General features: G+C 51.4%; 1 protein-coding gene across 1 annotated transcript in view; it reads right to left on the minus strand.

The window, feature by feature from the left end:
• Positions 1-23,217, minus strand: part of SLC23A2 (solute carrier family 23 member 2) — an 876,666-nt gene that overhangs the window by 606,520 nt on the left and 246,929 nt on the right. The gene's annotated exons all lie outside the window — the stretch shown is intronic.

The raw sequence follows: 23,217 nt of genomic DNA on the forward strand, positions 1-23,217 counted from the left end.
GATGAACTTGTTATGGTTAGCATTGGCTGTGGAAAGGTTTGTGTGAGGAATGGAGAAACCTCAGTCTCAGATTAGAGTAGTTTGAAGTTTCTCTATAGTATATTTCATTTCTGTGAATGCTTGCACACATCAATAAGATAAGGAGGCCTTGAAATACCTACTAGCCCACTCACTATGGCGAGTCAGATTGTATCAGGTTGGGCTATATTTAGACCTATTGGCGCATGGGGAGTGGATTAATGCTGAAAAGAACAGGTGTTCAGTTCATTCAGAAAGTAAACAAGCAATAAAGATGCCTTTAAATCTTGTTTTTATCTTGACACATTTGCTGTCTGTTCAAGGACAGAGGTCAAATGTCAGTTTGTCATTTTACTTATTGCTGCTGGTCTTACCTGGAAAATGGTGTTTACTTTCTTTTATTACAGTTAGAGGTCTTTGTCAAGTGAGCTATCTGCCAATCATTGTGAAACACGAGGCTGTAAGATGTCTGTTTTTTTGTAACACACAAATTGTAAATATCTTGTAAATGAATGGTACAAATATTTTAAAACATATCAGGTATTACGAAAGTACGTTTTCAAGTGTGATGCAAAATAAAAATCTGATGCAAAATAAATCAGAACACTTTACTCCGTAATGTGCAACTGACCAATATTTGCAGAAACTCAGTTTCTAAAGATTGTTTGCACACTGTATAGTTTTATCAGTAAAACCACATGTCGGTGGGACACTTTGTGGCAATTTCAATGGAACATGTGCTGATTGCAAATGACAGTGTGCTACCGCTTCAGACTTCAGTAATGTATTTATTAAAGGTTATAAATTCTAAATGATTTGAAAAACATGCTGGCCCCACCCTGAAGACAGTGCTGTTAATGAACTAAGAGGCAAGTTAGGAGGTCATGTGTATCCTATTATGTGGCTAGATTTGTACCCTATATGAAGCAAACGTTTAGTCTATTAAATCAAACAAAAGAGTTTTTTGTACAGCAGACATGCTGAACTCATGTATTTGAAGGTGCTCTCATATGTGATAATGAAGAAAATGGCGGCTCAATTAATTAAAATATTTGTCCAGGATCACATAATTTGAAACCAGTTTATGGGATCAAAAGCATTACAATTAGGTTGAGTAGTTCTATAAGTCACTAGACCTGCATGTCTAGTAAAGGTTTTATGATTTTTTTAAGCATGAGAAGGTTTGGTTTTATGAAGCCCTTTTCCAGGCACTTTTGAGTTTGGACATCGGCCAAGGCCTGCATCACCTTGGAATCAGTTGCAATTGAATTTGTGATAAAATTCTTACTTGAAAGTTTTCACATGCAAGTCCATTAAGAACAGTGCCATGGTTTGTCAGGGTTTGACTGACAGAGGTGGGTGTCTGGTGTTTGACAGGGTCATGGTAAAGATGGCAGCTTGGACCGGCCAATTCAGTATTGTTTAAAATAGCGCACAGAGGTGAAGACCAGTCTGGTAAGTGGATGATGCAGTCTTTGGTCTGGACTGTTTTAATAGGTTGATTGTTATTACGGTTCTTGAAATGTTCGTATGCTGCTTCTTTCAAATCCGTCATGGAAAAGAGGGCAGGAAGTTTGAACTCGAAGAGAAGGATATTGTTGGAATAGGTGATCTGTTGGAATAGGTGATCTGTGAGGTACTGATGAGGGATGAGATTTCCTCAAAGAAGGATTAGGCTAAGAGAGGGAGGAGGAGGGTGAGCAGTTACACAGTACATAAACAGCCTGGGCAACTGAGTCATGGACAAATGTAATTGTAATAATTAAATATGAATTTTTCAAAAGAAGTCCTAAAAATATGCCAGTGCCAAGGACCTTCAACATCATCATAATGGCTCTGCTGTGGGCAACCTGAGGGTTACCCATCCAAACCACAGTAAAATAACCAATCATCTTCTGCTAATGCAGACAACAAGAGTAGGCAGATCACAGGCTTGAAACAGAATAAAACAATTTTTAAAACAGATTATTCAGGTAATCCACTGTAACAATGTGTGTGGAGCCTGAAGGTCATAGGTCTGAGTCCCTAATAGGTAGCTCAATGGGTTAATGAAGGTCTCTGATTCAAGCAGATTTGAGTTAGCCTTTCATCCTTTTGAGGGCACTGAAATGTGAACTGCTGAGTCAGCCAATAGTATAAACTGTAACTCACTGTGCTGGAAACTGGAAAGACACATTAATCCCCTTGTGCGCAGCCACGATTCTGCGCCTGTGCGGCACATTCCGATCGCGGGTGCGGTCATGAAGGCCGGGAGTCGTCATCAGCACACGAGCACTGTGTGCCATGACGGCTCCCAGCCGTCATCAGCATGGAATGGGTTAATGGTATCAAGGGCTATGAAAAACAAGTTACAACACCTTAGTCCTCTGTGTAACCACCCAACTAGAAATGCTCTTACAGGCTACAGAAAAAAGGCTCAGAAATGTGCAGGTAATGTAGAAAAATACACACAGAGGGCCACTTGCTAAGTTGGAGCACCCCATAGCCGAGGGAAATCATGCACAAATTGAGTAGGTTTTGCCTACACAAGAGCTATGGTCTCTGCCAATGTCTTTTAGCCATGGAGTGGCGTGGCAGAGTGGAGTGACAGTGTGGAGTGGCATAGGATGGAGTTGTGCAGTAGCATAGAGTGGAACAGAGTACAGTGGCGTAAAGTGCAGTGGTATGGAGCGGTGGAGGCTAGTGGTGCAGAGTACAGTAGAGTACAATGGCGTGCAGAAGAGTGGTGCAAAGGAGAGAGGTGTAGATTGCAATTGTGTAGAATAGAATGGAATATCATGGAGTGCAGTGATGCAGAGTAGAGTGGTGCAGAGTACGATGGCGCAGAGTGCAGTGGCATAGAGTACAAGGTAGGGGGAGGTAAAAGAAGCAACACGGAAGGGGCGGGTGGGAGTGAATACAAGCAACACGGAAGGGGGCGGGCGGGTGGGAGTGAATACAAGCAACACGGAAGGGGGCGGGTGGGAGGGAATACAAGCAACACGGAAGGGGGCGGGTGGGAGGGAATACAAGCAACACGGAAGGGGGCGGGTGGGAGGGAATACAAGCAACACGGAAGGGGGTGGGTGGGAGGGAATACAAGCAACACGGAAGGGGGTGGGTGGGAGGGAATACAAGCAACACGGAAGGGGGAGGGTGGGAGGGAATACAAGCAACACGGAAGGGGGAGGGTGGGAGGGAATACAAGCAACACGGAAGGGGGAGGGTGGGAGGGAATACAAGCAACACGGAAGGGGCGGGTGGGAGGGAATACAAGCAACACGGAAGGGGCGGGTGGGAGGGAATACAAGCAACACGGAAGGGGCGGGTGGGAGGGAATACAAGCAACACGGAAGGGGCGGGTGGGAGGGAATACAAGCAACACGGAAGGGGCGGGTGGGAGGGAATACAAGCAACACGGAAGGGGCGGGTGGGAGGGAATACAAGCAACACGGAAGGGGGCGGGTGAGAGAATACAAGCAACACAGAAGGGGCGGGTGAGAGGGAATACAAGCAACACGGAAGGGGGCGGGTGGGAGGGAATACAAGCAACACGGAAGGGGCGGGTGGGAGGGAATACAAGCAACACGGAAGGGGCGGGTGGGAGGGAATACAAGCAACACGGAAGGGGCGGGTGGGAGGGAATACAAGCAACACGGAAGGGGCGGGTGGGAGGGAATACAAGCAACACGGAAGGGGCGGGTGGGAGGGAATACAAGCAACACGGAAGGGGCGGGTGGGAGGGGATACAAGCAACACGGAAGGGGCGGGTGGGAGGGGATACAAGCAACACGGAAGGGGCGGGTGGGAGGGGATACAAGCAACACGGAAGGGGCGGGTGGGAGGGGATACAAGCAACCCGGAAGGGGCGGGTGGGAGGGGATACAAGCAACCCGGAAGGGGCGGGTGGGAGGGGATACAAGCAACCCGGAAGGGGCGGGTGGGAGGGGATACAAGCAACCCGGAAGGGGCGGGTGGGAGGGGATACAAGCAACACGGAAGGGGCGGGTGGGAGGGGATGCAAGCAACACGGAAGGGGCGGGTGGGAGGGGATGCAAGCAACACGGAAGGGGCGGGTGGGAGGGGATGCAAGCAACACGGAAGGGGCGGGTGGGAGGGGATGCAAGCAACACGGAAGGGGCGGGTGGGAGGGGATACAAGCAACACGGAAGGGGCGGGTGGGAGGGGATACAAGCAACACGGAAGGGGCGGGTGGGAGGGGATACAAGCAACACGGAAGGGGCGGGTGGGAGGGGATACAAGCAACACGGAAGGGGCGGTGGGAGGGGATACAAGCAACACGGAAGGGGCGGGTGGGAGGGGATACAAGCAACACGGAAGGGGCGGGTGGGAGGGGATACAAGCAACACGGAAGGGGCGGGTGGGAGGGGATACAAGCAACACGGAAGGGGCGGGTGGGAGGGGATACAAGCAACACGGAAGGGGCGGGTGGGAGGGGATACAAGCAACACGGAAGGGGCGGGTGGGAGGGGATACAAGCAACACGGAAGGGGCGGGTGGGAGGGGATACAAGCAACACGGAAGGGGCGGGTGGGAGGGGATACAAGCAACACGGAAGGGGCGGGTGGGAGGGGATACAAGCAACACTGAAGGGGCGGGTGGGAGGGGATACAAGCAACACTGAAGGGGCGGGTGGGAGGGGATACAAGCAACACTGAAGGGGCGGGTGGGAGGGGATACAGGCAACACTGAAGGGGCGGGTGGGAGGGGATACAAGCAACACTGAAGGGGCGGGTGGGAGGGGATACAAGCAACACTGAAGGGGCGGGTGGGAGGGGATACAAGCAACACTGAAGGGGCGGGTGGGAGGGGATACAAGCAACACTGAAGGGGCGGGTGGGAGGGGATACAAGCAACACGGAAGGTGCGGGTGGGAGGGGATACAAGCAAAACGGAAGGTGCGGGTGGGAGGGGATACAAGCAACACGGAAGGGGCGGGTGGGAGGGGATACAAGCAACACGGAAGGGGCGGGTGGGAGGGGATACAAGCAACACGGAAGGGGCGGGTGGGAGGGGATACAAGCAACACGGAAGGGGCGGGTGGGAGGGGATACAAGCAACACGGAAGGGGCGGGTGGGAGGGGATACAAGCAACACGGAAGGGGCGGGTGGGAGGGGATACAAGCAACACGGAAGGGGCGGGTGGGAGGGGATACAAGCAACACGGAAGGGGCGGGTGGGAGGGGATACAAGCAACACGGAAGGGGCGGGTGGGAGGGATACAAGCAACACGGAAGGGGCGGGTGGGAGGGAATACAAGCAACACGGAAGGGGCGGGTGGGAGGGGATACAAGCAACACGGAAGGGGCGGGTGGGAGGGGATACAAGCAACACGGAAGGGGCGGGTGGGAGGGGATACAAGCAACACGGAAGGGGCGGGTGGGAGGAGGAAGGGGCGGGTGGGAGGGGATACAAGCAACACGGAAGGGGCGGGAGGGAGGGGATACAAGCAACACGGAAGGGGCGGGTGGGAGGAAATACAAGCAACACGGAGGGGGCGGGTGGGAGGAAATACAAGCAACACGGAAGGCGCGGGTGGGAGGGAATACAAGCAACACGGAAGGGGCGGGTGGGAGGGAATACAAGCAACACGGAAGGGGCGGGTGGGAGGGAATACAAGCAACACGGAAGGGGCGGGTGGGAGGGAATACAAGCAACACGGAAGGGGCGGGTGGGAGGGAATACAAGCAACACGGAAGGGGCGGGTGGGAGGGAATACAAGCAACACGGAAGGGGCGGGTGGGAGGGAATACAAGCAACACGGAAGGGGCGGGTGGGAGGGAATACAAGCAACACGGAAGGGGCGGGTGGGAGGGAATACAAGCAACACGGAAGGGGCGGGTGGGAGGGAATACAAGCAACACGGAAGGGGCGGGTGGGAGGGAATACAAGCAACACGGAAGGGGCGGGTGGGAGGGAATACAAGCAACACGGAAGGGGCGGGTGGGAGGGAATACAAGCAACACGGAAGGGGCGGGTGGGAGGGAATACAAGCAACACGGAAGGGGCGGGTGGGAGGGAATACAAGCAACACGGAAGGGGCGGGTGGGAGGGAATACAAGCAACACGGAAGGGGGCGGGTGGGAGGGAATACAAGCAACACGGAAGGGGGCGGGTGGGAGGGAATACAAGCAACACGGAAGGGGGCAGGTGGGAGGGAATACAAGCAACACGGAAGGGGCGGGTGGGAGGGAATACAAGCAACACGGAAGGGGCGGGTGGGAGGGGATACAAGCAACACGGAAGGGGCGGGTGGGAGGGGATACAAGCAACACCGAAGGGGCGGGTGGGAGGGGATACAAGCAACACGGAAGGGGCGGGTGGGAGGGGATACAAGCAACACGGAAGGGGCGGGTGGGAGGAGGAAGGGGCGGGTGGGAGGAGGAAGGGGCGGGTGGGAGGAGGAAGGGGCGGGTGGGAGGGGATACAAGCAACACGGAAGGGGCGGGAGGGAGGGGATACAAGCAACACGGAAGGGGCGGGAGGGAGGGGATACAAGCAACACGGAAGGGGCGGGTGGGAGGAAATACAAGCAACACGGAAGGCGCGGGTGGGAGGGAATACAAGCAACACGGAAGGGGCGGGTGGGAGGGAATACAAGCAACACGGAAGGGGCGGGTGGGAGGGAATACAAGCAACACGGAAGGGGCGGGTGGGAGGGAATACAAGCAACACGGAAGGGGCGGGTGGGAGGGAATACAAGCAACACGGAAGGGGCGAGTGGGAGGGAATACAAGCAACACGGAAGGGGCGAGTGGGAGGGAATACAAGCAACACGGAAGGGGCGGGTGGGAGGAATACATGCAACACGGAAGGGGCGGGTGGGAATACATGCAACACGGAAGGGGCGGGTGGGAGGGAATACAAGCAACACGGAAGGGGGCGGGTGGGGGGAGGGAATACAAGCAACACGGAAGGGGGCTGGTGGGAGGGAATACAAGCAACACGGAAGGGGGCGGGTGGGAGGGAATACAAGCAACACGGAAGGGGGCGGGTGGGAGGGAATACAAGCAACACGGAAGGGGGCGGGTGGGAGGGAATACAAGCAACACGGAAGGGGGCGGGTGGGAGGGAATACAAGCAACACGGAAGGGGCGGGTGGGAGGGAATACGAGCAACACGGAAGGGGGCGGATGCGAGGGAATACAAGCAACACAGAAGGGGGCGGGTGGGAGGGAATACAAGCAACACGGAAGGGGGCGGGTGGGAGGGAATACAAGCAACACGGAAGGGGGCGGGTGGGAGGGAATACAAGCAAAACGGAAGGGGGCGGGTGGGAGGGAATACGAGCAACACGGAAGGGGGCGGGTGGGAGGGAATACGAGCAACACGGAAGGGGGCGGGTGGGAGGGAATACGAGCAACACGGAAGGGGGCGGGTGGGAGGGAATACAAGCAACACGGAAGGGGCGGGTGGGAGGGAATACAAGCAACACGGAAGGGGCGGGTGGGAGGGAATACAAGCAACACGGAAGGGGCGGGTGGGAGGGAATACAAGCAACACGGAAGGGGCGGGTGGGAGGGAATACAAGCAACACGGAAGGGGCGGGTGGGAGGGAATACAAGCAACACGGAAGGGGCGGGTGGGAGGGAATACAAGCAACACGGAAGGGGCGGGTGGGAGGGAATACAAGCAACACGGAAGGGGCGGGTGGGAGGGAATACAAGCAACACGGAAGGGGCGGGTGGGAGGGAATACAAGCAACACGGAAGGGGCGGGTGGGAGGGAATACAAGCAACACGGAAGGGGCGGGTGGGAGGGAATACAAGCAACACGGAAGGGGCGGGTGGGAGGGAATACAAGCAACACGGAAGGGGCGGGTGGGAGGGAATACAAGCAACACGGAAGGGGCGGGTGGGAGGGAATACAAGCAACACGGAAGGGGCGGGCGGGAGGGAATACAAGCAACACGGAAGGGGCGGGCGGGAGGGAATACAAGCAACACGGAAGGGGCGGGCGGGAGGGAATACAAGCAACACGGAAGGGGCGGGCGGGAGGGAATACAAGCAACACGGAAGGGGCGGGCGGGAGGGAATACAAGCAACACGGAAGGGGCGGGCGGGAGGGAATACAAGCAACACGGAAGGGGCGGGCGGGAGGGAATACAAGCAACACGGAAGGGGCGGGCGGGAGGGAATACAAGCAACACGGAAGGGGCGGGCGGGAGGGAATACAAGCAACACGGAAGGGGCGGGCGGGAGGGAATACAAGCAACACGGAAGGGGCGGGTGGGAGGGAATACAAGCAACACGGAAGGGGCGGGTGGGAGGGAATACAAGCAACACGGAAGGGGCGGGTGGGAGGGAATACAAGCAACACGGAAGGGGGCGGGTGGGAGGGAATACAAGCAACACGGAAGGGGCGGGTGGGAGGGAATACAAGCAACACGGAAGGGGCGGGTGGGAGGGAATACAAGCAACACGGAAGGGGCGGGTGGGAGGGAATACAAGCAACACGGAAGGGGCGGGTGGGAGGGAATACAAGCAACACGGAAGGGGCGGGTGGGAGGGAATACAAGCAACACGGAAGGGGCGGGTGGGAGGGAATACAAGCAACACGGAAGGGGCGGGTGGGAGGGAATACAAGCAACACGGAAGGGGCGGGTGGGAGGGAATACAAGCAACACGGAAGGGGCGGGTGGGAGGGAATACAAGCAACACGGAAGGGGCGAGTGGGAGGGAATACAAGCAACACGAAGGGGGCGGGTAGGAGGGAATACAAGCAACATGAAGGGGGCAGGTGGGAGGGAATACAAGCAACACAGAAGGGGACGGTGGGAGGGAATACAAGCAACACAGAAGGGGACGGTGGGAGGGAATACAAGCAACACAAAAGGGGATGGGTGGGAGGGAATACAAGCAACACAGAAGGGGACAGGTGGAAGAGAATACAAGCAACACAGAAGTGGTGGGATGGGTAGAGAATACAATCAACACAGAAGGGGTGAGTGGAAGGGAATACATGCAACACACGAAGGGGTGGGTGGAAGAGAATGCAAGCTACATGGGATATGGGAGACGGACTGAAAACATAAGCACTTGTATGGAGTGCTTCAAAACAAAAATAAAAGTAGTTCCAAAAACGGCAGCAGTGGATGGACACAAGTACTTGGTCTATGCTCCAGGAAAACACCAAACACAAGAAGAGGACATGATGCCCACATGCCGGGACGGACTAATCAAATGAGAGACACTGAAGCCAAAAATGGTAAACTATGGGCAGGTTGTAAGCCCTCTGTATGTAAACAAAAGTCTTGTTGAGACAGCGAATACGCCGTGTAGGTGAAACCAAAAAAACGGCCTTAGTCACAAGCTTTGTCGGTCCCCTCATACCAATCCCCCGTCAGACCTACACTGCTCCAAAGTATTTACAAATTCTCTTCTTTAGGATTCAGTTCCTATATTGCTAGAACATTACAATACTACCCCATGTCTCTACCAGCCCTTTAATGCATTTAGCTTGAGCCATTTATTTTTAAAGTACTAGTGCTGTCCGAGCCACTTCAGAAAGTTATATTGAAGACATGGGCTAATGGAGGCCGACAATACCACTATGATGTACCACTGACAGAATCAAGTATTCTAGGATGCTGGGATATTGCAATATTCAGAGCTGTAACCTTAGAAATTGGGCACTACTGTGAAAATGTAGGGTTTACTGCCCGATTCCCACGGTGATTCCCAGTTTTTGCCCAGTTTCCCACCTGAACATTTCATCAGTTTTACCTGATGAAATATTCATGGAGAAAAAAACTGGGAGTCCTGTTTTCCCACATTTATTGTAGACCAGATTCAGCCTTTAGCTCCCTTTCTTAACTGGATCGAGTTTACCAGGCCGCTAAGAATAAGGACTACTATGAGTGTTATGGTCAGTAGAAATCCCAACTATATGGTCAAGTGCTTCCCAACTACCACCCATATCTTTTGTACTACAATTCAAATATCGGCTATTTTGACTATTGTAACCACCAACATATAGACAGAATAAACAGATGTCGTCTGACAGCCACAATGCAGCGCCTGTGATAAATTAAAAAATGCATGTACTCCCTCTATAATGAGGCCTGCTCCTTTTTATATTGCAATGCTGCACATTTCAAAATGACAGACAACTTTAGTCAGGCTTTGATATCACTCGTTCAAATGGAGTTTATAGGAGGGGCAAATTTTATTAATAAATACCTCCCTTGCACAAGGTTCATTTACACGATTTCAAAAATTAGCCAGCTCACCAAGCAATAAAAGGATCTCATTGAGGTTTCTCATTACAGGTACATTTTCTAACTACATGCTATGATCAAAGTCCAGGAAACAATAACCAGGCAACATTTTCACCAATATTTAACACTACCATCTGCTAAGACTGACGTTATATTGGTTTCGAATTCAACCTAAATGCTGACACTTTACCACTACACGAGGGATAACCTTCAATCTATCAATGATCTTTGTGGAACCATGCCAGATTTAAGTGTAGCATTTATTACGATCTCTTTGATGGATCATACCTGTCCCTTGCTCTTAGGATTTCCTCACACCCCAGTTAACGCAGTCAGATAGAGATCTTAGATAGAAAATGTCTATTTGCTGTTTACATGAAAAGGATACGTAAAAGACACCACAATATTTGTCCCACTAAGGAAACAAATGTCACCAGGGCAATCACTGTATCTAATTTAATCGAATATCATTCATAGTACTCCTAAATAGGTACAGGGCTTATTACTGAGTTGCAGTCAGTACATAACGTTGAAGTCTTAGTGCAAGAAAAATGGAACAAGACCTGTTCGAATTTCATGGATTACCCATCTCAGATAATTATCTCCACGCATTCAGGAAATCGGGCCTATTATAACTTTAAGCCAGGATCAACTCTATCAACAAGCTCATGAGCTATGTTTAAGCTACCCTGTCAAAGTTCACCTCAGAGAGACAACAACATGTACAGAATAAGAAATGTTTAAGGTACCAGGGTCAAAGTCTGTGGAATGCCCTTCACACAAACCATCCTCTGGTTGCAGCTGTAAGGCAAGATAAGGAAAATGACCTAAAGTGTGTGTGTTAAGAAAATCGAAAAAAGATAAGAGCCACGCATCTGGGAACAAATTAAAATCCAGTCTTGAACTGGCCACGTTTAGGGATTTGTGAGCCAACACTGAAATGCCTCAGCATGTCCAAATGAGCTGCAAATAAATATAATCCACACCACAAAACAGAGAAATTAAAGCCAGAACCTGTATCACACACATAAAGGAAGCAGAACTAAAAAGAAATTGGCAACTTAAATTAAAAAAGTTTGCAGCAACTCAAGTTCCAGTTAACAAAGTACTCAACAGCCATCAACTAAAACATTACTGGATATCGCCCAAGTACTGATGGCGACTCCAAGGAAGAAACCAGTAGAAGAGTCAACAAAGATAGACCCTCAACCACGAGGGATACATTCTGAATATTTTAATCTACCTATACTAAATGAAACTGATGACAGTGCCTGCATATAATAGATATCCCCACTCCAATCTTAACCCATAACAAACATTGGCTATGCTTTGGGTACACCAATCCGCAACCAATTTAAAATAAAAAAATAAAATAAAAAGCTTCAAAAGAGCTCCTCTTGCTAAATAGTTGGACAGGTGTATATGACAAACAAGTGGAGTTGTTGGAATTTTCCTTCAGCACAAAATCACTTGAAGGACACAACCTGAAGTAAATTACACACATTCAATGAGATAATGTGTTATTTACGTAGTCCAGGTTTGGAAAATATGAAATAAGTAATACAATTTCCTTATTATTCAAATACGTTGTAGTATGCATAATTGTATACAAATATGAAGTAAACATTTGAAACTGTACAGACAGAGTAGCACTTGACAGCATAGAGTTTCATCAATGTGCTTTCAATTTGTGCTGATTGAGAACCACGGGATGTCATTTCTGTGCTTTAATAAGTGAGCTACAAGGCTGTAGCATAAGCACAATTTTGGACATCGAACAAATGGCTGCCTTAGCAGGAATTACAGTCTTATTCACTATTAAAGGATGTCAAACATCTCTTGGACATTTGGCTTGGTCGTGGGAGTTCGGTTTATGAACTTCCACTGGTTTCTGGGAGCACGAATTCGACCTTTCTCCATAAAAATCTGAAGGTGACTGCAGCCTGTAACCTGCAGCTTGCAGCTTGCCAGGCATTACACTTTATTCAAACGCTCATCTAAGTAGCTTAAGGATTGCTTTCATATAAGAAGCAGCTCTCCCTGTCACAATTTTGGCAAGACATTAGTTTGCTTATGTGTCCTTTCAACATCTCTTTGTTGTCCGAGTGTGCCAAGGAACAAGTACTTACTTTCAGTAATGCCCAGTCTACGAACGAAGACGCCACTTGTGATCCAATAGGTACCGCTCAGTCTGTTTGCTCTGGGATTAAAGGATCCTGTCAGGAGGTTCGCGATCAGGTAACTGCCTTGATGTTCATCACCTCCAAAGGCACAGAGCCTCCTTATACAGCAGCCAGGGCCCCACTCCACCCTGCTTGTTGCAGTACCACATGCCAGTGATGTTGAGCACAAGAGCTTACACGAGTCTCCCCTTGAGGGACAGCAGAACGACCTTCCAAGCCAGATGGTTGGCCGGCAACTACAGCAGGCTGATCTTGAGCTGGCCCTCTGCCGGAGACCAGAATCCTTCAATCCCTACCTCGCTCAGATTGGCTCTCCAGCTCAGCAGAGACGAGGCATCCCCACTCTCAAAGTGGGCAAGAGAAAGGGGTCTGCCCATGAATTAACTGCATTTTAGCAGCCACCACAGCATGTCTTGAGCCATCTTTTTGGAGAGCTGGAGGACATCGATCAGACTGTGTGGATGATGGGCACATTGGAACTTCAAGTGCCATTTCAAAAACCATGTGTCACTTGCCGAAGCTAATAAGGCGGATGTAGAGGGCTAGGAAGCCTCAGTATTGCTCTCACCATAATCCAGGATAAAGTCTGAAACATCAGAATCATAGTTCAAATGTCCTGAACTTCACTGTATCAAAACTGCTTCAATAAATAGAAGTCTCTTAGGAGTCAGGTGGGACTTTGCCTCATTGGTGGAAAGCCCCAGCCATGTTTAGAGGTTCGCTATGGTCTACAGGTGTCCACAACGGACTGTGGAAAGCCCGCTTTCAACAACGAGTCTTTGAGGTATGGAATTACAGGTATCCCCAACCATCAAAGAAAGACTTTTGTGTATGCCTAAGGGATGCTGGTGCGGCCACAAAGGAAGCACAGCAAACTAAGAGTGCTCCTGGCCAACCTTGAAATGCAGAGATTGCCTCTGGGATTGCAGGACAGCTCTAGGAAAATATGCATCCTGCAGGTCCAAGGACACCATCCAGTCTCCTGGGTTCAGAGCAGAGGGGGTCTGGGCCAGCATCAGCGTTTTCCATTTGTCCTTCGGCAGGCAGGCATTCAGAAGTCGCAGAACAAGATTAGGCAAGAGGCCCCCGTTCTTCGGAACGAGAAAACAGCAAGAATAGCTGCCCCTTATGTCTTTCTGAGTCCGAAATCCCCTCAAAGACTCCTTTGGAGAGCAACAGCTCCACCTACTGTAACAGAATGGACAGGTGAAATTCGCTTTGGTGTGGGAGGAATGGTAGGCAGAGAAGAAAGAAAAGGTATCTTGATCCCACCGGTTCGGCATGAGCCACTACGGGCAAAGTGAAGTGATTTACTGGTTGTAGTAGCAGGCGTAGCGAAAAAAAGGACTAATGCTCCTGCTGGTCTGCACACTGCCTGGTAGACACTACTTGATGGCCTCAAAATGACTGAAGTGCCCACAGCGCTGGTTGGGAAGGCTGAATAAGTCTATATATTCAGTCCTTTGGAATAGCTCTTGAAGTTTCTGAAATGATGTAGAACTCTCTAGCAGGAGGCAGCAATCCCACAGAATGCTCCTTAGCACTAGTGTCTCTAAAGCCCTCTACCGCAGAGTCTGCCTTGAACTGAAAACATTGACTCCATCAATGGGCATATATACGAGGGAGACCTGTACATCACTGGAAAATCCAATGGAATGCATCCACGAGTAGAAATGAAGTAGGACATTAGTACTGACTGCCCTAACCAGCCAATTCATAGAATCAAGACCTGAACGGATAACATACTTGGCTGCATCTTGTCCATATTGGATTGCCTGAGCTAAGGAAGCCTAAAAGTATTCCAGGACTGCTGGCAAGAGCTCTGTGGCCATGTGTGTAGCATTCCGGCAAACAAACAGCTTTTAGAGCTCGCAATGCTAGGCTGGCAGAGGAAAATACGTGTTTTCCAAACAACTTAATCTTATTGGATTCTCTACAGTCATAGCAGTTGGAAAGGAGTTAGGATTGACCTTGTTGGTCGAGGCCTTAACAATAAAGTTTGTTGGAGTCGGATGCTTGGTGAGATAGTCGGGATCACCAGATGCCAGTCTCTGACCTCTGGCCACCTGCCTAAGCACAAACGAGCAAGAACAAGGCTTCGACCAAGTAGCAATAAAAGTATTTTTGAGGACATTGCTAAAAGGACACAAGGGCTCTGGAGTAGCTGGCCCAGGTTGCAAGGCCGCAGGACATTTGTTTTGGTCTCAATAGAGGGTAGTTTTTAATTCTAGTGCCCCTGCTGCCTTCCTGAACATTCCTGCAAATGAAGGCGGTCTCTCATGTTGGTGACCCAAATAGTGAGTCAGGTTCGGTCCGTCTCAGACAAGGTGCCAAGCCCACTGGCATTCTGTAAATCAGTGAATACAGTATCAACTGATGGTGGTGGGGGAGGAGGAACGTTGGGTATGCAAGCCATCCCCTTCATCATCATCAACACCTTGAGGGGCTCTCTGCTGCTGTTGCACAGTATCAGAGTCGGAACCTAAAAAATATTGCTTCCTTTCCAGGTAAGCATGGCATAGTGGAGACACTGGGTTACAGTCATGTTGCAAGCTGACTGGCTGCATCTTATAATTTCCTAGTGTGACATCAGTTGTGATTGAGCTGAAGTCAGTTTGGAGTCCAACACTGGTGTCTGCACTGGGTGATCTTTTTGTACGGGTGGCATCAGTGCCAACATTGGTGTAGCAGGGACTGACATGGATCTCGGAGCCAGGAAAAGAAGTATGTGCTCGAATTGGTACGGGCCCAGTAATCTTTCCCAGAAGACGGAGGGTGTCAGTGATGGACCTACTGGTGGTAACCAGACTGTGGGCCCCTGCTGTTTTCTGGAGCCCAAAAATGTACAAGACAGACCAGGAAGCACACCGACAATCTGCTGCACAGCCTCGGATCTACTGCAGGGTTGAAAACTCCTGAGGAAATTTGGGACACATCTGGACCAAAAGAGGAATCCATTCCGTGCTTGGAAACTGGGTGTGGCTGATATCATAACATCCTTGTTCATTCTCTTAGGAGTCAAGAGTATCTTTCTTCTGCTTGAAATTGGACGTACCTGAGAAAGTTGAGCATGAAGTTGGGCTGTCATGGGAATAGCCTCTGTACTAGGATAGGATCCACACCAGTGACTTGCATCGTGAGCATTATTTAAGCAAAGGCCACAACTTTTTTCTGTGTCCTGCAACATACAGCCTTCACCTCTTGGTCCCACTGTCGGATACATGAGGGTGCACTTGTTGGACTTAAAATCATGGCTAAAACTCAGACACCAAAGATATACCTTGTGCAGGTCCAGGAATAAGATTTGCTTCCTGCAGTCATGGCATGGTTTGAAACCCGAGTCTAAAGGGAGTGTGCAGTTCCTGTCTGGACGTGGGGAGAAGACAGGTCTTTCTTCGTGATGCCCTTACACACCCCGAAAGGTGTCATGCTTCATCATAGGGCGTGTGCACCTCGTCAGGCCGGCGCTGCAATGCCCGACGGGCTCCCGGAACCAGGGCTCTTTGCTGGAGATCTTTTGAAGAAGCCACTGTTGGGTGTGGGGGCTGGGTCGTGCACAACGGAGTGAAATAATTAAAATAGGTATGGAGCAGTCCTATTAAATAAAATTTTAATGTATTAGGTAGCTCTAGCCTGATTAAAAACCGTGTGTGTGCCCCTGTGTAGAAATAATGTTCCTCAAGGGCTAAGTGTGGATGGTCAACATGTTTCGTGCCCAGTCTGCCCGCAACGGGTCAAATAGCACTTCGTCAGGACTGAAAAACAAAGGTGTGAAATAACACTACCGCCTGGTATTCAATTCAGTGACATAAATTACCAGAAACGGTAGAAATGCCCTACTAGACTTGTCCTGGGGAGTTTCTGTAGACCCCTAGTAACAACGTCTAAGGCTGACGGGGATGGCCGGAGCACGTCGTTGCTCCGGTTTGTGGCGTAGACAGGCAACTAATCAATGTCCTACCCTTACTCCGGGCCCCGTTAAATGGTTTGAAACCTGTCATTTTGGGTGGGAACATCATTCCACAGTACACTGTTTATCAAATCAAAAGACTTACACCAACTTGAATGCGTGCTAGATAGCATTGCTCCCGTCCTCACTAGAAAATTATTTTTGCAATGGCGTTATGGCATGTAGTGTTTTATCTAGGAACCTGAATCGATATTTCTATTTTATGCCCTTGTCCGGTTATAATCAATAATATCCATACAACGGCATAATAATCATATCCATAATTCAGTCGTAGCACATGCTGTCACATTAAGCAAGGCTACTTCTCCAGCCCCCTAGTAAGCACACCGAGTTCTCTAAACAAAACCAAGCCTCCAGCAACCTGGGAAATCCCCCTTGCTTTTGTTTTGATTTCGTCCTAGAACTCCTGTAAAGCACTGTAAGAACGGCCAGTTCTTAGTGACATCTTTATTGACGTCTTATGTCCAACCTTACGTCCAACCCAGGCACCTTTCAGGTATAAATATACCAACGTTGCCTTAAGCAAACACACGGTGGTGATTCTGGAGCAGAGCAGCTATCTACTTGACCGAGAGCCCAGCTGATGCGAGAGCCCACGGACGCTGCCCCTCCTCTTTGACGCACTGAGAGAGACGCTGTCTTTTCTCCTGCCGAGAAATCCAGCTCCGGTGTTTCGAGATACCTTCGCGGGTTACTGGGATATCGAGTCCTGAGAAAGAGATACAAGACCTCCTGCTTTCTATTACCCAGGTACGGAACTGACTAAACCCTTACAGAGAATTCTTGAGTCAGATTCTTGGCAAAACAAACTTAATTTAAACTGCTACTTACTTACTCCTTCCCACGTATTAGGCTTAGGTCAGGTACACCGGGGTAGGCGTATTTAGAAGCACCAGTTGAGTACGATTAGTCAATGTATATATGTATGTATATATTTTATCTATTTTAAAGTATCATATGGCTAAGAAACCATATCAATGCTTTTACAGTATTATTTTATAATCCTCCTTTTACTGTACGCACTTTACTTTACCATGAGTATTACAATTGTGGCAATTCATTTCTCTTGTATGAGGAAGAAGACTGCTCAATAAATAACACCTTTTATTGCAAACGCCCGTCTCTCTTTTCTCTGCATTCTGGTGAAAATAAGTACGCACATTTGACTGAGTGAAATAGCTGTCTATTGTTTTCACACGACTCTAGAGATACACTCTTATTCAGGGAGAGCAAAGTTGTCATGTTTTATGGTTGTCAGAAGCTAATCCCTTCTTGTCTATCCAGGGAGGTTAAACTCCTCCTCGTTTATTCGAGAAAGTTTCTAGTGACCTCTGAGCTAGCTGGCAAACCTTAAGTCTAATATAGTCAGTAGAGACCTAGATAACCTCAGTCCTACGTCTACACTGCTGAATAGATTATTCCAATGCGCAGAGCCTATTGGGAATATAGGAACTACACTACAGGCACACTTCCTATTAGGGCATTCACAAACCACTGGGCACACTCTCCCATTGGCGAACAGTGCCCGTCATGCTCACACAATTTGGAAGATGAATTGCATATTATATTTTTTTGTGAGGCCTACCAAAGATCTAGGAAATACTGGCTTTTCTCCCTTCTTAAAAATCTAGGCTTCACCCAATACCTTCCTGCATATAGAATTTTAAAGACTGATCTCTCACCCATGACTGTCTTTGCTGTAGCAAAATTTTTAACTGCGATGTGGCACATCCGCTCCCGCCTTTTAAAGATGAGGTAGATGCGGGATAAATGAATTGCACTGATGATTTTTAAATTTATAAAATAGTAAATGGTTTTAAAATTTGCTTTTGGAATGCTTTTTAATGATGTTTATTGTATTTCATCTGCATTGTCATTGAAAATCTGTCTGTACTTCTTTTATGATCTTAATCGATCGAAATAAAGATTGAAATGAAATCATTAGAAGCCTTTGGAACACTGACAAAGTTGGGAGCGTAGCTCCTGATCCGCATCAGAAGCACAGAAAGAAAGGAGCTGATGTTAACGTGAAGTGGTGACGCTTTTATGTGGCTCTCCATCACTTATGGTGTGTTGCGGAGCCAGTGCCAAACCATACCATGCCACCTAGTGGCACATGGGAGCACTCGTGTGACATTTTTCAGATCCAGTCTTGCGCCAGAGGAGTATTCTGTGAGCATCTGGCAGTTTAACGTACCCATCAAAACGTATATATGTATTCACTGGCAAACACTTCACAGGAAGTTATTTTGTACATTTTTCTCACAACAGCAACATTTCCTTTAAAAAAAAAATTTAGGGGGCGTGTCTAGGATGGCGGCGTGATCGGACGCAGGTCTCCGGAGCTCCCTGCCCGATCCCGCCACTTCGCCTAAAATAGCCACAATTCTCCGTTCATCGGCACCCGGAGGTCAGAGGAATCAACCGCCGGTGCACGACCAACCGAGAGACGGACGCCCATTGCGCCTGCTGCGAGGGAGCCGCCGGGGACCCGGACTTGGCGCCATCGTGCAACGGCTGCGCCGCCGGACCGGAGGGGGTCCCTTTGGCGGCCGCCAGCGGCCCGCTGCCCCCCTGTGAGGTGGGGGCACTCCTGGACGCCCGGCGAGGCTTCGCTGAGCCCCGCTGCCGCCCGCTCGGGCCCTGGGGGCTTGCCGCTGCACCAACACTTCTGCCCGGGCCGCCCTGATCCGGCGGCGGAACACGCAAGACCCCGGCTTCTGGCCTACTCGCGTACCGCGAGAGGGCCTGTGCATCGGGCCGGCGGCGGTTCCGGCAAGGCGCCGGCCCGCCCCTTCTGCAGCGGACCTCCTAGACTGCATTCCGGGCTGCCACGCATGTCACCTGAGGCGGAGGCTGCCGCCCAAGCAACCCGGCGAGCGGCCCGGCGGCCGTGCAAATCTAGGCCTCGGCTTCGGGCCTAGCTCCCTCCCCCACCTACCTCGGATTCCTGCCGAGAGCCGACCTGAGCCCCGACAGGCCCCGCAACCGGAGGGGCCCTGGACACTGCCCCCTGGATTTCCAGTTGGCCACCAGCAACCCGTGGCAACACAGCTGACCTGGCCTGGCGAACGGAGTCCCTGAGCACACCGACCTACCACAGGTGAGGAGAGTGGAGAAGGGAGTGGGAGAGCTCGGGGGGCGCAACCGAGTCCCCGGCGTACGGACATCCCTGTGGGCCCCCACTGCAGAATCCTAACTGATACCTTTGGAGCACCTCTCCGGGGGGGTAAGCCGCACTCCACTCATTGCGGTCTCTCGCCGGTCGGGCGGAGGCTACCACCTTGCCCCCTCCCCCCCCCCCCTGGGCTTGCGGTCATCTGAAGACATCGGTCCCTGCCCGTGCGCAGACGTCTACAGCCGCCTGGACACTGCCATACCCCCCACTCCCCGTCTGCCTCCTCACTGGTCCCTCTTAGAACACGCGCTCCACTGTCCAACTGCCTGTCGGGGCCCTATCCCCTCACACGCCATGGCGGGACAAAGAGGCAAGAAGGGATCGCAAACTCTCCCTGAACTGTTGGCTAAATCGCAGCCCAAGCTTGGCAAAGACCCGCCGTCCCCTGGGACCGGGAAGGCCTCACCGGCGACCACGGATGACCAAGTGCCCATCACCAAAGCCTTTCTGGAGACGCTCTTCAACTCACTACGGGAAGATTTCAAATCCCTGCAACAGGAGGTGGCGGGGGAAGTGAAGGAACTCCGGCGGGATGTGGAGGACCTCGGCGAACGGGTGGTCGCAGTCGAGGAGGCTGATCAAGCCAGGAGCTCCGAGATCGAACTGCTCCAGCAAGAAGTCCTGCGACTCACGGACCAGCACCTTGACCTCCAGGCCCATACGGAGGACCTGGAAAACCGTTCCAGACGGAACAACATACGGGTCCGGGGGGTCCCTCAGAAAGACGAGGGGGCTGATGTCACCGCGTACCTGCAGTCCCTCTTCAGGAGCATTCTGGGAGAGACAGACGACTTCCACATCCGCATTGACAGGGCACATCGCGTAGGACTGCCTCGCAGAGCCCCAGCCCCACCGCCGGACATATTGGCCTTCCTTCCGGACTTCCCGCTTAAAGAACTGATCCTCCGGGAAGCCCGGAGAGCTCAGCCCATCCAGTTTCAAGGCCATCCCATTGCCCTATACCAAGATCTTTCCGCCACGACTCTCCAGAAAAGGAAGGAATTCAAGCCGGTCACGGACTTCCTGCGGGGAAAAGAAATCTCATATTCTTGGGGGCATCCCTTTCTAATCATATTCAAATGAAACGGACGGCTACAGCAGCTACGATCTCTTAAAGACGCTTGTGATCTCCTGGGTCTTGACCAAGTGGATGCTGAACCGGTTTTCAGGAGCTCGCAGGGCTCCTCCAGAGGGGGTTGGCAGACTGTACACCGCAAACGATCCCCTCCTCAGCGCTTCAACCCCGATGCCTCTGTCATTTCCCGGGAGCGTGAGACTGCAGTGGCAGAGGTGATCAAAGAGACCTCTTCCCCAGAGTGATACTAACTCTTGCTAAGGAGATTGTGTATCGCACCTGCTCAGCCCTGACGACTGGCGGTTCGGGCGGGGGGCCCGGAGGAGCCGCCATCGGAAATGACCCCTTCATTGTTCTTAACCACGATCCTGTGTGCCTTGACAGGATTGGGACTACAGGTTTCCATTTTGTTGGGTTTGGGTTGGGGGGAACTGGGTTTGGGGTTTTGTTATTACGCTGCGGCCTACTACTGTCCTTATTTGCATGTACTACGTTGCATACTTTGGTGGCTGCGGGCTGTTTCTGGGAGGGATGTTGGGTTAGGGAGGGATCCAGGGTGGGGACCAGTGTGCCACGCTACTTTAGCTCTCGCGCGAAGAGACCCCTCACCAAGATGCATATGCCGACTTGGAGTATTCACTCACACAAATGGCTCACACCCAGACACAAATAGAGACCATACCATACACTATTCACCGAGAACCGCCACGTGCTCCCTTGACGTGCCTATGGCCCAACCAGCGCTGCATCACACACCCCTTGCGCGATGACAGACAACACCCTTAAGATTATAACGCTTAATGTGAAGGGGCTCAACAACCCGATCAAGAGGAGAGCTGTTCTCTCTTACTTGGAAAACTCTGAAGCCGCTATTTGCCTGCTACAGGAGACGCATCTCCTCCAGAAGGACTGGCACAGAATGCGCTCGCGAGCCTTCCCACAACAATTCTTTTCCTCCCTTCCAACAAAGAATGCCGGGGTTGCGATCCTAATCTCTAGCTCCTTTAGAGGGAGGGTGGGTAGCAAGGTGGGGGAAATCAAAGGCCGCCTCCTGGCATACACTCTCACCGTGGGTGACACAACGCTCACAATCGGCACCCTGTACGCTCCAAACACAGGTCAGGAGGCCTTCTTAAAAGGCGCCATTTCCGAAGCCCTCCAGACCCCACACACACCCCTACTCCTGGGCGGGGACTTTAACATTGTTATGGATACACATGCCGATCGGTCTGGCCACAGCTACGGAGACGCTGGGGCCTTGTCATCTGCCGGACATGATTGGCTATCCGAAAGGGGCTTGGTAGACCTCTGGAGGGCCCGTCATCCGACTGCCTCACAATTCACGTTTTACTCGCATGTGCACCACACCTACGCCAGGCTTGACCACTTCCTGGGTTCTTCAGACCTCCTTACAACCCTTGAGGACATTACCATCACACCCGCAGCCCTCACTGACCATGACGCGGTGGAACTCTCCCTCGCTCTCCGCGCACCCCACCGCCCCCGAGGCCCATGGCGCCTCCGCGAACCCTTGCTACAGCGCCCTGATGTCACTCAACGTATTGGGGACTGCATAGACACCTACCTATCTACCAACGATACACCGGGCATCTCAGCGACGGCTCTTTGGGGGGCTCTGAAATCGGTCGTGCGGGGCGAACTCATAGCTATTTCGGCTGCGGAAGCTAAAGACCGCAAAAGCAAGAGAGAGGAACTTACGGCGCAGGTGGCGGAGCTGGAACGGGTACACAGTCGCACGTGTGCCCCTCGAGTGTGGAAACAGCTAAAAGCTGCTCGGGCCCAACTCGCCAGTCTGGATACAGACAGGGCGGAATTTGCAGCTCTCCGCCTACGGCATACTTACTATGTCGGAGGGAACAAAACGGGGCGTCTACTGGCCAGTGCTCTAAGGGCCAAGACCCAACGGGCCAAAATCACCACTTTAGTTGGCACCAACGGTGAAGTGCTCACAGACGATGCCCAAGTGGCCGAGGCGTTTCGTTCATACTACGCTTCCCTGTACGGGGGGGAGGAAGTCCCATCCGGGGATATTGAGGCATACCTAAATACTGTGGCTATCACCGCGATCCCTGAATCTACCGCAGAAGCTCTCGATGCCCCCATAAGCCAGGAAGAAGTCTTAGCTGCCATCTCTCGACTGCGCCCACTTAAATCCCCAGGACCAGACGGCTTCTCAGCGGGCTTCTATAAGCTCTTCAATCGGCGTTTGGCCCCGGTGCTTGCTCGCCTCTTCAACTCTTTCGAGGGGGCGGCAGCCATACCTCCGGACATGCTAGCCGCTGAAGTGGTGGTGCTTCCTAAACCCGGGAAAAAACCCACGCACTGCTCTGCGTTCCGCCCAATCTCGTTACTGAACCTAGACCTGAAGCTTTTTACAGGTATCCTTGCTGCCCGCCTTGGCCCGTGCCTTCCTGGTCTTTTGGAACCAGACCAATCTGGCTTTGTTCCAGGCCGCCAGTGTGCAGACAATACTAAACGGGTGCTCCACCTTATTGACAAGACACATTCTCGAGCTTCGGACTCTGCGCTTCTTGCCATCGACGCGGAGAAAGC

The sequence above is a fragment of the Lissotriton helveticus genome, chromosome 11 (genome assembly GCF_964261635.1).
Source record: "Lissotriton helveticus chromosome 11, aLisHel1.1, whole genome shotgun sequence".
Taxonomy (NCBI): domain Eukaryota; kingdom Metazoa; phylum Chordata; class Amphibia; order Caudata; family Salamandridae; genus Lissotriton; species Lissotriton helveticus.